Consider the following 13,519-nt stretch of genomic DNA (forward strand, 5'->3'; position numbering starts at 1 on the left):
AGAGACCCAGCTCAAAGAGTCCCTTATCTCTGTGGTCTTTCCTAATCCCTAACTAGCTTGTTAGGTTTTCCATCCACATCTGATTTATTTGGGAAACGTGCAAAGCTATGACATACTTCTGGAGGGATCCAGAAACTCACGAAACAAAACAAATAGTCAAGAATTTATTTCTGCAGGGATAACCAGTTCCTTAACACATAATGCCCCATGAGGTGAGGTCAAGATATCCTCAGCTACTGCCATGATTCGGTTGGAGGCCCTTAACATCCTTCCGAGTACTGTACAACAGTTTACTGTTCTCACAGTGATTTCTTATTTACGAGGGGGTCAGAGATTTCACCTGCATCCTAAATACTTTTCCTTCTTTGACAGTGGCGTGAGGTTAAGCTCGTCCAACGATGTGTCAGATGTGTCGCAGTGTGTACTTACTCTACACCACACTCCCCAACCTACTTAGAGCGAGATTCCATCTGACGCTATGCAAGTATAACATTAATTTTAGACGTTCATCAAAATGTTACCATGTACCTGGTAAGAATTCCAGTCAGGTGTGACAGTTAGCACAGACTATAGAAGGCACTGAATAAACATTTGTGGTTTGAAGAAACCCAATTGAACTCTTCCTTCTCCTTACATAATTCAAATAGGCAAAAATTGACCGCTGCTATGCACACTGGGGCAAGTCCAAATGATCTGTTTTCTCACCAATCCTTTTAAAAAAATATTGGGTCAGCATTAAAGGGTATACAGTTAGTCTTCCCTCTTAAGTCAAACTATAAAAGTTATTCTTTTAACTATTAGCTGCTACCCTGAAGGTTTCATAGCAAGAATTAAAGGGCAAGAGTCATAATTCTTTCTTACAATTTGTTATCAATATTACTTACCTGGTCCAAGGAATCTTTGCAGCACTTACTATTACTGTTTTACCAGTAACAGAATCAGTTAAACACAGAAGGTGGTTTATATACATTCCATTATACATATGAGCATAGAAAGAAAATATTTTCTTTGAACTACTATACTTCAGAATGACAAGAGTAGCTTGTCTAGCCTGAGAAAGGAAAGGAGGAGAACTTTTTACTGAGCGCTATTTTATCTAAAAATAAACACTTATTCCTTCATTTCTGCCTGTCACTAGCATCACATCATAAAATTATGAATCAATAAATATGTTTCAGTTTCCATTAAGTCATTTACAACACAGAAGACCCACTTCATCCAAGAGCTCCGGCCTAGAATTTTTCAAATTGTCTACATGAAAGATCACATGAACTCAAATTTTTGAATATTAGAGGCTTTACAAGCCAATGCCAGAGCAAGTGAATTGAAGAATCTCCTCCGTTGCACGTTTATTTGAGGGTATAAAACTGTCCCCACATCGAGGAGGTGAGCATTTCTTTTTCCTATTAAACAAAAAGGAGTACTGAGCACTGAGCCAACCAAAGTATCCTCAGAACCCTTTGTGAGACAGACGCTGCAGATTTTTGACACCCCCAGTCAGCAGTGAGCAATCTGGAGAACTTGGCTTTATTCTGAATGACCCCACTATAGCAATCTAACAAGTAGCCGTATAATTTTTAAACTATCCAGAGTGCATAGCTTGTTAGGAGCAGTCTGTGTCCAGACAAGGAAGAACCGTCTATCAGAGCAGACCCATTTCCACATGGAAGTCAGCACTCTGCGTTCTACTGGACTCCTTTGGGCTCTGTAGCGTGCCAACGACTCTCGCCTCTCTTAAACTGCAGAAAATAGAAGCTGCCATCAAATTGCCATTCCAGCACCTGCAATTCCACTAATCCCTCATGTCAGTGGAAGCACAAATCTGTGTTAGCCACAGTGCAACGTATTAGGAGACAGCTCTGATTATGAAACATCTGTTCCCCGATGGCTACTCTCAGATAAAACGATAATAATTTCGTATTTTAAAGAAAATATGACCGCAGTTCCTTCCTTCATCCCTCAAATATTTGTTTTGCACTGAGTGAATGAAGTCAGATACCAAATTGAAGAAAAGCTCTTGACGGCAAGATGAAGCTGAAGACGTGCGTGGCCTGACACATTATCATTTCACCTCTCGTTCTGGCGTCTGATTGAAATGGGCTTTGGGGGTTGTGGTGCAGTCCCTAGAGGGCCCTACAGGACACTAAATCCGCATCAAAAAGCCACTGGATGTATGAATTCGTGCTGATTTTCCTGGGCAGCTTGTTTTCCTTTAGACAGGTTCAAGCACCACAGAGCAGAATCACTGCTCCCTCCCTTCTAAGATGGAAAGTGGAATTATTTTTGAACAGAATCCTTCCCCTAGTATTCTGCTTATTACTTTGTGTTCCCAGAATCATAAAATCTTTGCCTCTTGATGATAGCAAACATTTCACCCTCTGTTCCCTTTCACTTCTCCTTGCAGACGGAAGTACAATAACTATGAAGCCAGCTGGTTCAAAGCGCGTTCCTTCGTTTTGGTTATAAAGGAAAATGACAAGCCTCCCAAAAGCTAATAACCAGCCTCCAAAATTAAAAAGTATCATGGCATGGGGAACCATAGCTACTCAAGGGCTCTCATATTTCTGTCTCTTGATGAATTAAATATTTTTTTATATTTAATTTCTGGGAAATACAAATGGATTTATAGGGAAAATAATAGCAAGGCTTTTAAGTCTTATTTATTTTTATTTCTTCAGCATGTATTAGTGTTGGAGAAATCCTAAGGGAGAAGACCAGTTCCATGAAAATTTATTAAAATATCTAATATCAATTATTATGACCATAATGGGTTATCTATTCATTTAGGATTTATACACACCTGAACCCAGATCGTGAAAGCAGAAAACAGTAGGGCAAAGAACTGCTACTCAGTACTCTACACAGAAGGCTGAGGAGCACAATTTAACAATACGAGCTTTGCAGTTACACAGACTCAAGTTGAAATCCCGCTGGTTTCTCCTCTTCCTAGCAGCTTCAGGTAAATTATTTATCTTTGTAGTATCTCAGTTTCCTTATTTTTAGAATGGTGGGCATAGTACCTATCTTTTAGGATGTCTGCTTAGCTCATGAAAGATAGCACCCCTTCTTTGAGTACGGCCCCTCCTCGTATGCCCCTCCTCTGATTGGGGCATTGGTAGCATGTTTTGGGCTGTGTGACTACTTGCTGAAGTGGACACTTGACCCAAACCAGGACCATCAGATTTCCTCTCTGTAAATTATCACTGAGATGAAGTAGCTGTCACCGAGTCTCTGCTTGTGGTTGGAACCAGAGAACGGTGGAGGTACCATGTACAAAGAGAAGCAGAGATAGACAGCCAAGAGAAAAGAAACTAGGAATCAGATGTAGAAATAAAACTCAATGTGGTTCAGAAACAGAGAGCAAAGACTGAAGAAGTGGCTGTTTTGGGATCCAATGGCTTTCCATTTCTTGACTTAACTCACACATGAGGCCAAATGGCTCTTGAGTGAGATCGTAAATTTTAGTAAATTTCCTTTTTTGTTTTAGAGAGTTTAAAGTGAGTTTTCTGCTAATAGAAATCAAAATAGAAATTAGGTCATCAAAATGGCGGCGTGAGATGAGCCTCTGTAAAGCTCCCCTGGAATTTACAACTAATTGAACAACAATAACTCCACAAAGGACTCCCTGCACAGCAGACAGGCAAGACGAAGAGGCCCACTACTGAATTCACATAATGTGGGCGAATCACGCGAGAGGGGGAGGAGGGAAGGGAGAAGTACGGAGACGGGACAGCACAGGTGCAGGACACAGACCTAGCTCTGTGCTCTGAGCTCGCTGCATCCCGGAGCTACTGCAGCTGCAGGAGAGGTAAGAACTCGGACTGCTAGGGCTCCGCTTATGGCCCACAGGGCTGAGCGGGCAGCATATAACATGGCTGAACCCAAGGCTCAAGGCAGAGACCTCGGAGCAAAGACTGAGGGAAGAAGGCTGAAAACGGTGGTTTGGACCCTCACTGCTGAGCAGAGAACGGAAGCCTTAGGAACCGAGACTAGCCGCCCCCTCCCGACCCTCCCAGAGCTCGCCCCGCCCCCACCTGCCTGGTGCTAGAAGTAGCAGTGTCACATCAAAAGAACAGAATATTTGCTGTTCTGAGAACTGTGGACCACAGACACAGATTCACAGCCCAACTAGTTCTGGCAAAGGGGAGGGAGCTGTAGAAGCAGGACTGGCTGTGGTGATGGTCACAGCCATTGCTCTGGGCCACCTCTCACAACTAACCCCGCCCCTGGCCCCAGCTATCTGGGCAGATCCCTGCAGAAGTAAACAGAACTGCTGAAACATACAGGCTCTGAATCTGGTGCAAGAAGAGCTTTGGAACTTCAAAAGCTCTCCGCATACCCACACGGACACTGTGCCCTGTGCACTGTGCCCAGGCGAACTATTAACAGAGGAGAAGCCCCTCTGCCAAGGAATCCCCCCATTGTGTGAGAAGCTGGAATAGTGCAGAGAAAACATAGCACTACCGTGAGAGAGAGAAAAAAAGGCAACAGTCGGAGAGAAAATAAAACATTCTACCAACAAGTACTGGAAAACAAAAGAAAGACCTCTTCCTATCAACCTGTTGCAGAAGCCACTCCTGTAGATGTCTAGGAAGAAAAATCATAAATCAGTAATTGCCATGAATAACCAAGGCAACAAGACAGCTCAGAAAGAAAGTGAAAAGTCTCCAGAAAAGGAACTTAAAGATATGGAAATATGTGACTTAAATGACAGAGAATTCAAGATTGCAGTTCTGAAAAAACTCAACGAGATGCAATAAAACACAGAAAGTGCAGTTTAATGAACTCAGAAACACAATCAAAGAACAACATGAGCATTTTATGAAAGAGATTGAAATTTTAAAAAAGAACCAAATAGAATTTCTGGAGATTAAGAACTCAATAGAAGAAATTAAGAATGAAATAACCCGCTTAGGTAGTAGAGTTGACCAGATGAAGGAAAGAATCAGTGACATCGAAGATAGAAACCTGGAAATTACACAGATGGAAGAAGAAAGAGACTTGAGACTTAAAAGAAATGAAAGAACTCTACAAGAACTTTCTGACTCCATCAGAAAGAGTAATATAAGAATAATGGGCAAACCAGAAGAAGAAGAAAGAGAGACGGGAACAGAGAGTATATTCAAACAAATTGTCGATGAGAACTTCCCAAACTTGTGGACAGAACTGGATCTTCGAATCCAAGAAGCAAATAGAACACCTAATTACCTCAATCCCAATAGTCCTTTTCCAAGGCACACTGTATTGAAGCTGTCTAAAATCAACGACAAAGAAAGAATCCTCAAGGCAGCCAGGAAAAAGAAGACGGTAACCTACAAAGGAAAGCCCATTAGATTATCATCAGATTTTTCAGCAGAAACTCTACAAGCCAGGAGGGAGTGGAACCAAATATTCAAACTATTGAAAGAGAGAAATTATGAGGCAAGAATAATATATCCAGCAAAGATATCCTTTAGATATGAAGGAGGAATAAAGACCTTTCCGACATACAGAAGTTGAGGAAATTTTCTAATACATGACCTGCACTACAAGAAATACTAAAGGAGACTATTCAACCACCATCAACAGGGATAATTTGTGGCAACCAAAACATAAAAGGGGGAGAGTAAAGGCCTGAACCAGAATATGGGAATGGAGAAAGTAAGTGTGCTGAAGAAAATGGAATACTCTAAATATCAAACTTTCTTTTACTTAAACTTAAGGGTAACCACTCAAAAAAAATCCAGAACTGAAATATATACTGTAATAAAAGAAGAAACAGAGGGAAACATCATAGAATACCACCACACAGAAATAATAGACAACAACAAAAAGGCCAAGAAACAATGCAGACACAGCCTTACCAGAAAACTAAAGAAAGAATGACAGGAAATCCTCACATATCAATAATCACCCTAAATGTAAATGGACTGAACTCACCAATAAAAAGGCACAGAGTAGCAGATTGGATCAAAAAACTAAACCCAACCATATGCTGTCTCCAAGAGACACAGCTACAAGGACAAGCATAGACTCAAAGTGAAAGGGTGGAAATTGACACTCCAAGAAAATGGTATCCAGAGAAAATCAGGTGTAGCCATAATGATATCAGAAGAAACAGACTTCAGGGTGAAAAAGGTAACAAGAGACAAAGATGGACACTTCATAATGGTAAAGGGGACTATACAACAAAAAGACATAACAGTCATCAATATTTATGCCCTCAATCAGGGAGCACCAAAATATACCAAGCAACTACTAACAGAACTAAAGGGAGAAATTGACCAAAACACAATTATACTAGGGGACTTAAATACATCATTGACAGCTATGGATAGATCATCCAAACAGAAAATAAATAATGAAATAGCAGCCCTAAATGACACATTAGATGAAATGGACATAACTGACATATATAGAGCACTTCATCCTAAAACATCAGACTATACATTTTTTTCTAGTGTACATGGAACATTCTCAAGGATAGACCATATACTGGGATATAAAATCAGCCTAAGCAAATTTAAGAAGATTGAAATCATACCAAGCATATTCTCTGATCACTAGGCTTTGAAATTGGATATCAACTGCAAAAAGAAAGCAGGAAAAAACACAAGTACATGGAGATTAAACAACATACTTTTAAAGAACAATTGGGTCAAAGAAGAAATTAGAGGAGAGATCAAAAGATACATAGAAACAAATGACAATGAAAATACATCCTACCAAAATTTTTGGGATGCAGCGAAAGCAGTTTTAAGAGGGAGATTTATATCATTACAGGCCTATCTCAAGAAACAAGAAAAATCCCAAATAAATAACCTCACATTACACCTTAAAGAACTAACTAGAAAAAGAAGAACAAATGAAACCCAAGGTCAGCAGAAGAAAGGAAATAACAAAAATCAGAGCAGAACTAAATGAAATAGAGAACAAAAAGACAATAGAAAAAATTAATGTGACAAAGAGCTGGTTCTTTGAAAAGATTAACAAAATTGACAAACCCTTGGCTAGACTCACTAAGATAAAAAGAGAGAAGACACTAACAAAATCAGAAATGAAAAAGGGGAAGTTATCACGGACGCCACAGAAATACAAAGGATCATCCAAAAATACTATGAAGGACTATATGCCATCAAATTCAATAACCTAGAAGAAATGGACAAGTTCTTAGAAACATATAGCCTTCCTAGGCTGAACCATAAAGAACTGGAAAATCTAAACAGACCGATCACCAGTAACGAAATTGAATCAATCATCCAAAACCTTCCCAAAAGCAAAAGTCCGGGACCAGATGGCTTCACTAGTGAATTCTACCAAACCTTCAAAGAGGATCTAATACCAATCCTGCTCAAACTCTTCCAAAAAATTGAAGAAGAGACAGTACTCCCCAACTCATTTTATGAGGCCAACATTACCCTGATACCAAAACCTGGTAAGGACAACACAAAAAATGAAAACTACAGACCAATATCTCTGATGAATACAGATGCAAAAATCCTAAACAAAATTCTAGCAAATCGTATACAACAATGGGTTAAAAAGATTATTCATCACGACCAAGTGGGGTTCATCCCCAGAGAACAAGGATGGTTCAACATCTGCAAATCCATCAAAGTGATACATCACATAAACAAAATAAAGGATAAAAATCATATGATTGTATCAATTGAGCAGAAAAAGCATTTGACAAGATACAACATCCATTTATGATTAAAACACTTAATAAAATAAGTATAGAAGGAAAATACCTTAACATAATAAAGACCATCTATGACAAACCCTCAGCTAATCTCATAATTAATGGTGAAAAACTGAAGCCCTTTGCTCTATGTTCAGGAACAGGACAGGGCTGTCCCCTATCAGCTTTGCTTTTCAACGTATTGTTGGAAGAGCAATCAGGCAAGAGAAAGAAATAAAAGGCATCCAAATTGGGAATGAAGAAGTTAAATTATCACTCTTTGCAGATGACATGATGCTATATATAGAAAACCCTAAAGACTCCACCAAAAAGCTATTAGAAACAATCAACGAATACAGTAAAGTTGCCGGCTACAAAATCAACATACAAAAGTCCATTGCATTCCTATATACTAACAATGAAATCTCAGAAAAAGAAATACAGAAAACAATTCCTTTTGCAATTGCAGCAAAAAGAATAAAATACCTAGGAATAAACCTAACCAAGGATGTGAAAGACCTATATGCTGAAAACTACAAGACATTTTTAAAAGAAATTGAAGAAGACACAAAGAAATGGAAAGACATTCTGTGCTCATGGATTGAAAGAATTAACATAGTTACAATGGCCATATTACTCAAAGCAATATACAGATTTAATGGAATCCCCATCAAAATCCCAATGGCATTTTTTGAAGAAGTAGAACAAAAAATCATCAGATCAAAAAACACAATCATCAACCACAAAAAGACCCCGAATCATCAACCACAAAAGATCCCGAATAAAAATCATCAACCACAAAAGACCCCGAATAGCCAAAGCAATGTTAAGAAAAAAGAACAATACTGGAAGTATCACACTCCCTGACTTTAGCTTGTACTACAGGGCAACAATAATCAAAACAGCATGGTATTGGCAGAAAAACAGACACATAGACCAATGCAATAGAATTGAGAACCCAGAAATAAAACCACATAAATATGGACAGATAATTTTTGACAAAGAAGCAAAAAACATACAAGGGAGAAATGACAGCCTCTTCAATCAATAGTGCTGGCAGAATTGGATAGCCACGTGCAAAAGAATGAAACTGGACTGCTCTCTGTCACCACATACCAAAATTAATTCAAAATGGATCAAAGACTTAAGCATAAGACCTGAAACAATAAACTGCATAGAAGAAAACATAGGTACTAAACTTAGGGACCATGGGTTCAAAGAGCATTTTATGAATTTGACTCCAAAGGCAAGGGAAGTAAAAGCTAAAATAAATGAAAGAGACTATATGAAACTTAAAAGCTTCTTTACAGCAAAAGAAACCATCGACAAAATAAAGAGGCAACAAACTGAATGGGAGAAGATTTTTGCAAACAGTGCCTCCGATAAAGGGCTAATATCCAAAGTATACAAGGAACTCATGAGACTCAACGACAAAAAAACAAACAACCCAATTTAAAAATGGGCAGACAACCTGAAGAGACATTTCTCCAAAGAGGACATACAAATGGCAAATAGACATATGAAAAAATGCTCAACATCACTAATCATCAGAGAAATGCAAATAAAAACCACAATGAGATATCACCTCACCCCAGTTAGAATGGCTACAATCAACAAGACAAACAGTAACAAGTGTTGGAGAGGCTGTGGAGAAGAAGGAACCCTCATACACTGTTGGTGGGAATGCAGACTGGTGCAGCCGCTATGGAAGGCAGTGTGGAGGTTCCTCAAAAAATTACGAATAGAATTAACATATGACCCAGCAATCCCTCTCCTGGGTATCTACCCAAAAAATCTGAAAACATTTATACATAAAGACACGTGTGCTCCAATGTTCATTGCAGCTTTATTTATGGTGGCCAAGACATGAAAACAACCAAAATGTCCTTCGATAGATGAATGGATAAAGAAGTTGTGGTATATATACACAATGGAACACTATTCAGCGGGAAGAAAAGATGAAATAGGACCATTTGTGACAACATGGATGGATCTTGAGAGTATAATGCTAAGCGAAATAAGTCAGAAAAAGCAGAGAACCATATGATTTCACTGATATGTGGTATATAAACCAAAAACAACAAAAGAACAAGACAAACAAATAAGAAACAAAAATTCATAGACACAGACAATAGTTTAGTGGTTACCAGAGGGTAAGGAGTGTGGGGGGTGGAGATGAGGGTAAGGGGGATCAAATATATGGTGATGGAAGGAGAAGTGACTCTGGGAGGTGAACACACAGTGGGATTTATAGATGATGTAATACAGAATTGTACACCTGAAATCTATGTAATTTTACTAACAATTGTCACCCCAATAAACTTAAAAAAAATGAGAAATCAAAATAACCATGTGTCTTAAGAGAAATAATAGTACCTATATATATGGGCAATCACAAAAGTTAATTACCATAAGTAAAATGCTAGCACAATTACATTCAATACATGGTAGCTATTATTATTTTGTCACTTTTGTTAGAGTAAAATAAGAATAGACTTGAAATAAATAAAACTATTAGCTATTTCAAAGTATGTTCAGTTAATACCGTGTTTCCCTGAAAATAAGACCAGGTCTTATATTAAGGTTTCCTCCAAAAGACACATTAGGGCTTATGTTCAGGAGATGTCATCCTGAAAAATAATGCTAGGGCTTATTTTCCAGTTAGGTCTTATTTTTGGGGAAACATGGTATAGGAAAACAGTAAATTGGCAGAAAACATAATTGTTATAATTTATGCTAACGTACTTCCCTAGTAACCCAGATACGAAGTTTCTGTAATCTGTCTTTCTCAGTGGCACTGCTAATGGGCCGCAAGGCTCTTTTGTGTGTGTGTTCATGTGTGTGTGTGTGTGTGTGTGTGCGTGCACACACGTGTCTGTAGATGAAGATAATTCATTTTCATCGCTTACTGAATTCAGATGACTATTATCATAAGGGCAATTGAATATCATCTGAGGATCACATTGGATTTCATTATATGCTTATTCCATTTATACAACCATAAATAAGCTGGGAATTATAAGTTATATTTATGAATGCTAAAAATTTCAACTAAAACTAAGTAGTTAGCAGCAGCATTTAATACTTTATAATCATGATGTTTGGCCAATTGCAATCTTAGAAAAAAATGTTTTGGTCTTGTCTCTTATTGCATAGGGTCCAAAAGATAGGGCTTTCCCATTTCTCCAGTCACCAGATTTATGGCCTCGCTTTATTCTCTTCTGTGTCTCAAACCAGCTATCTCTTTCTTGTGATACTTCATTAAACATAAGTGATAACAACTCATATTCCTAATGTCTGGTTTCTAAGTGCTTGCCTTAGAGCTAGAGTTTCAATAAACACTCAGTCAGCTTTCCAAGTTGTTGAAGTATCAGTTTGGCCAATGTTTGGTTCAGGCTAACAAGCCTTTCCAGCATTCAAGCTGCTATAGCCGCTTTGCCTGGCCTCGAGATAACCAAAAATAAGTTGAAAGGAAGAGGCAAGAGAGGAAGCGAATGAGAAAAACATAGTCTTGATGATGTAGCAAAAAACTTGGGTTTCATTACTAGCAACAACAACAAAAAAATTGACTAGAAGTAAAAAATCAGAGGCTTCCTAACTTTTTGAAGGAATCAGATTGCCACAGATTGTCAGGAACCCAGAATAAAAGAATGCCTTTGACTCTTCACTCCTTAAAACATTCCTTAGTCTCTCAAATTTACACAAGTAGGAAGTGGACTACATAAACAATATATCCCCCAAAGAGAATATTAAAAATATATATATAATTTACATAATATATATAATATTATATATAATATATAAATATATATTATAATACATATAAGTAATGTAATTGCAGAAGGAAACTGAACAAGGAAAAACTTCCTAGAAGGCTGAGTTAGAGATCATTAACAGGAATTCTCCCCTTCCCTTTTATCCCCAACCCCCATCTAGCAACACTCAATTTTTCCTCTATGTCCCTGAGACTGTTTCTGATTAGTTCATTCAGTTATTCTTTCCTTTAGATTCCACAGATAAGTGAGATCATATGGTATTTGTCTTTCTCTGTCTGGCTTATTTCACTTAGCATAACGTTCTCTAGGTCCATCCATATTGTTGCAAATGGTAAGATCTCATTCTTCTTCATGGCTGTGTAATACTCCATTGTATAAATGCACACAGTTTCTTAATCACGAAAGTCAGTTTGGGGAATGTAATCAATAATGTTGTAAAGACTTTGTAGTGTATCCGATGGGCACTTGTCTCATTAGGGAGACCACCTCGGGGATGATGTAGATGCCTGATCACTGCACTGTACACCTGAAGCTGAAGCTGAACAATAATGAATGTCAACTACAATTTTATATATATATATAAAGAAGTGGAGTACAGCATTAGGAATAGAGGCAGTGGAAATGTAATGGCTGTGTGCGATGTCAGAGGGGTAGTAGATGGGGGGAGTGGGGTTATGCCTGTGTGAGGGATATAAATGATAAATGTTTAACTATTACATTGTTTTATGCATCTGAAACTAATTAGAAAAAAAAAACACAGGAATTCTCCAACAAGGAGCCTCAGGGACGAACATAAAAATGCATGCCTTTCCAAGAAGACCTCACTCTGCCTATCCAGTCCCAATAGGATTTCATCACCGCGTTGGAACAGTGATTGTTCTGTGTGTTTCATTATTCTCTTTTCTCTTACAGAGATTTTATTATGGCTATCCTGATCCTGAGGGCAAGGGATACAGATAACTCACCCTTTAATTCACAGATCTCTAAAATGCCAAGAGCCACATCTGCGTCTTACGGAGAAGATTGCTCATCACACAGAGACTGTGGTTTCTAAGGTCTATTCAGGAACTGGAAGGTTGTCCTCCTTTGGGGAGAGGGTGAGTGTGTTCTATAATTGGAGGAAAAGTGTGCAGACCAGTGTGTCTGATTTCTAGAGAGTTCTAGTTGCTCATTCAAACCTGTTCCTGTTCCTTCCTATACACACAGATGACATTTCTTACCTTTCTGTGCAGTAGGTATGGCCATGTGACTCTGCCAATGACATGTGAGTAGAAATTTTGGGCGCCATATTCAGATTTGGCCCATAAAAAGCACTCAAACCTGTATTACTCCATGTTTGTTCCCTTTCTGTTAGATAGATGTGCATAGGAAAATTTAGAAATCAGGAGTTGAAGACAGCAGAACACAAAATACAATCAGTCTTAGAATTTCTGCTTGGAAGTTAGTTGCTTACCAATCAGAAACACCTATTATTGGCTATATAAAAAAAAAGAAAAAGAAACATCAATGTTTGAACTATCGTACATCTTGAGGCTCGTTGGTTATGCTTGCTTGCTCTACCTGACATCATACACCTAATACTTTCAGTTCACGTAACTTTTGATATTATTTTCTGATCAAAGTGATTTGCTACATGCCAGAAATCTCCAGAAATAAAAAATAGCACGAGAGTAAGTATATTCTACTCAGCAACAGTCCATAAAATTAAATACCTGGAAAAACTCATTAGAAAAATACTCTATTTTAGAATTTACATCAGTTCAGCACACCTTTATTATTATGAAACATAAATGCTAAAATATCAATAATAGGTATAGAGTTCTAAGGAAATGGCCAATAATGAACCAAATGCATCTTTACAGCCCTTCAAGGATTTAAACACAAAGCACAATTATCGAAACACCTTAATGCTACATTTATAATTTAAAAGCAAGCACAAATTCATTAATTTTGCCTCTTACAAATATTAACATTTTAAAAATCCTGGCCATTCTAATATATATTTGAAGTCAGTTACTACAATTTATTTTAAAAAATAAATCTAAGTATAGATTTCTAAAACCCATGGGGAACTGCTATTATA

The 13,519-nt window shown here is 37.9% G+C and overlaps 1 protein-coding gene across 1 annotated transcript in view; it reads right to left on the reverse strand.

Annotated features, from left to right (window-relative positions):
- Positions 1 to 581: 581 nt before the first annotated feature.
- The window catches only part of ST8SIA6 (ST8 alpha-N-acetyl-neuraminide alpha-2,8-sialyltransferase 6), a 137,453-nt gene continuing 124,515 nt past the window's right edge, over positions 582 to 13,519 (reverse strand). The window contains exon 9 of the mRNA XM_033100517.1: positions 582 to 710. The gene's annotated coding sequence lies outside the window, so the exon portion shown is untranslated. The remainder of the gene's footprint in view (positions 711 to 13,519) is intronic.

This window comes from Rhinolophus ferrumequinum (genome assembly GCF_004115265.2).
Source record: "Rhinolophus ferrumequinum isolate MPI-CBG mRhiFer1 chromosome 5 unlocalized genomic scaffold, mRhiFer1_v1.p scaffold_110_arrow_ctg1, whole genome shotgun sequence".
NCBI classification, from domain to species: domain Eukaryota; kingdom Metazoa; phylum Chordata; class Mammalia; order Chiroptera; family Rhinolophidae; genus Rhinolophus; species Rhinolophus ferrumequinum.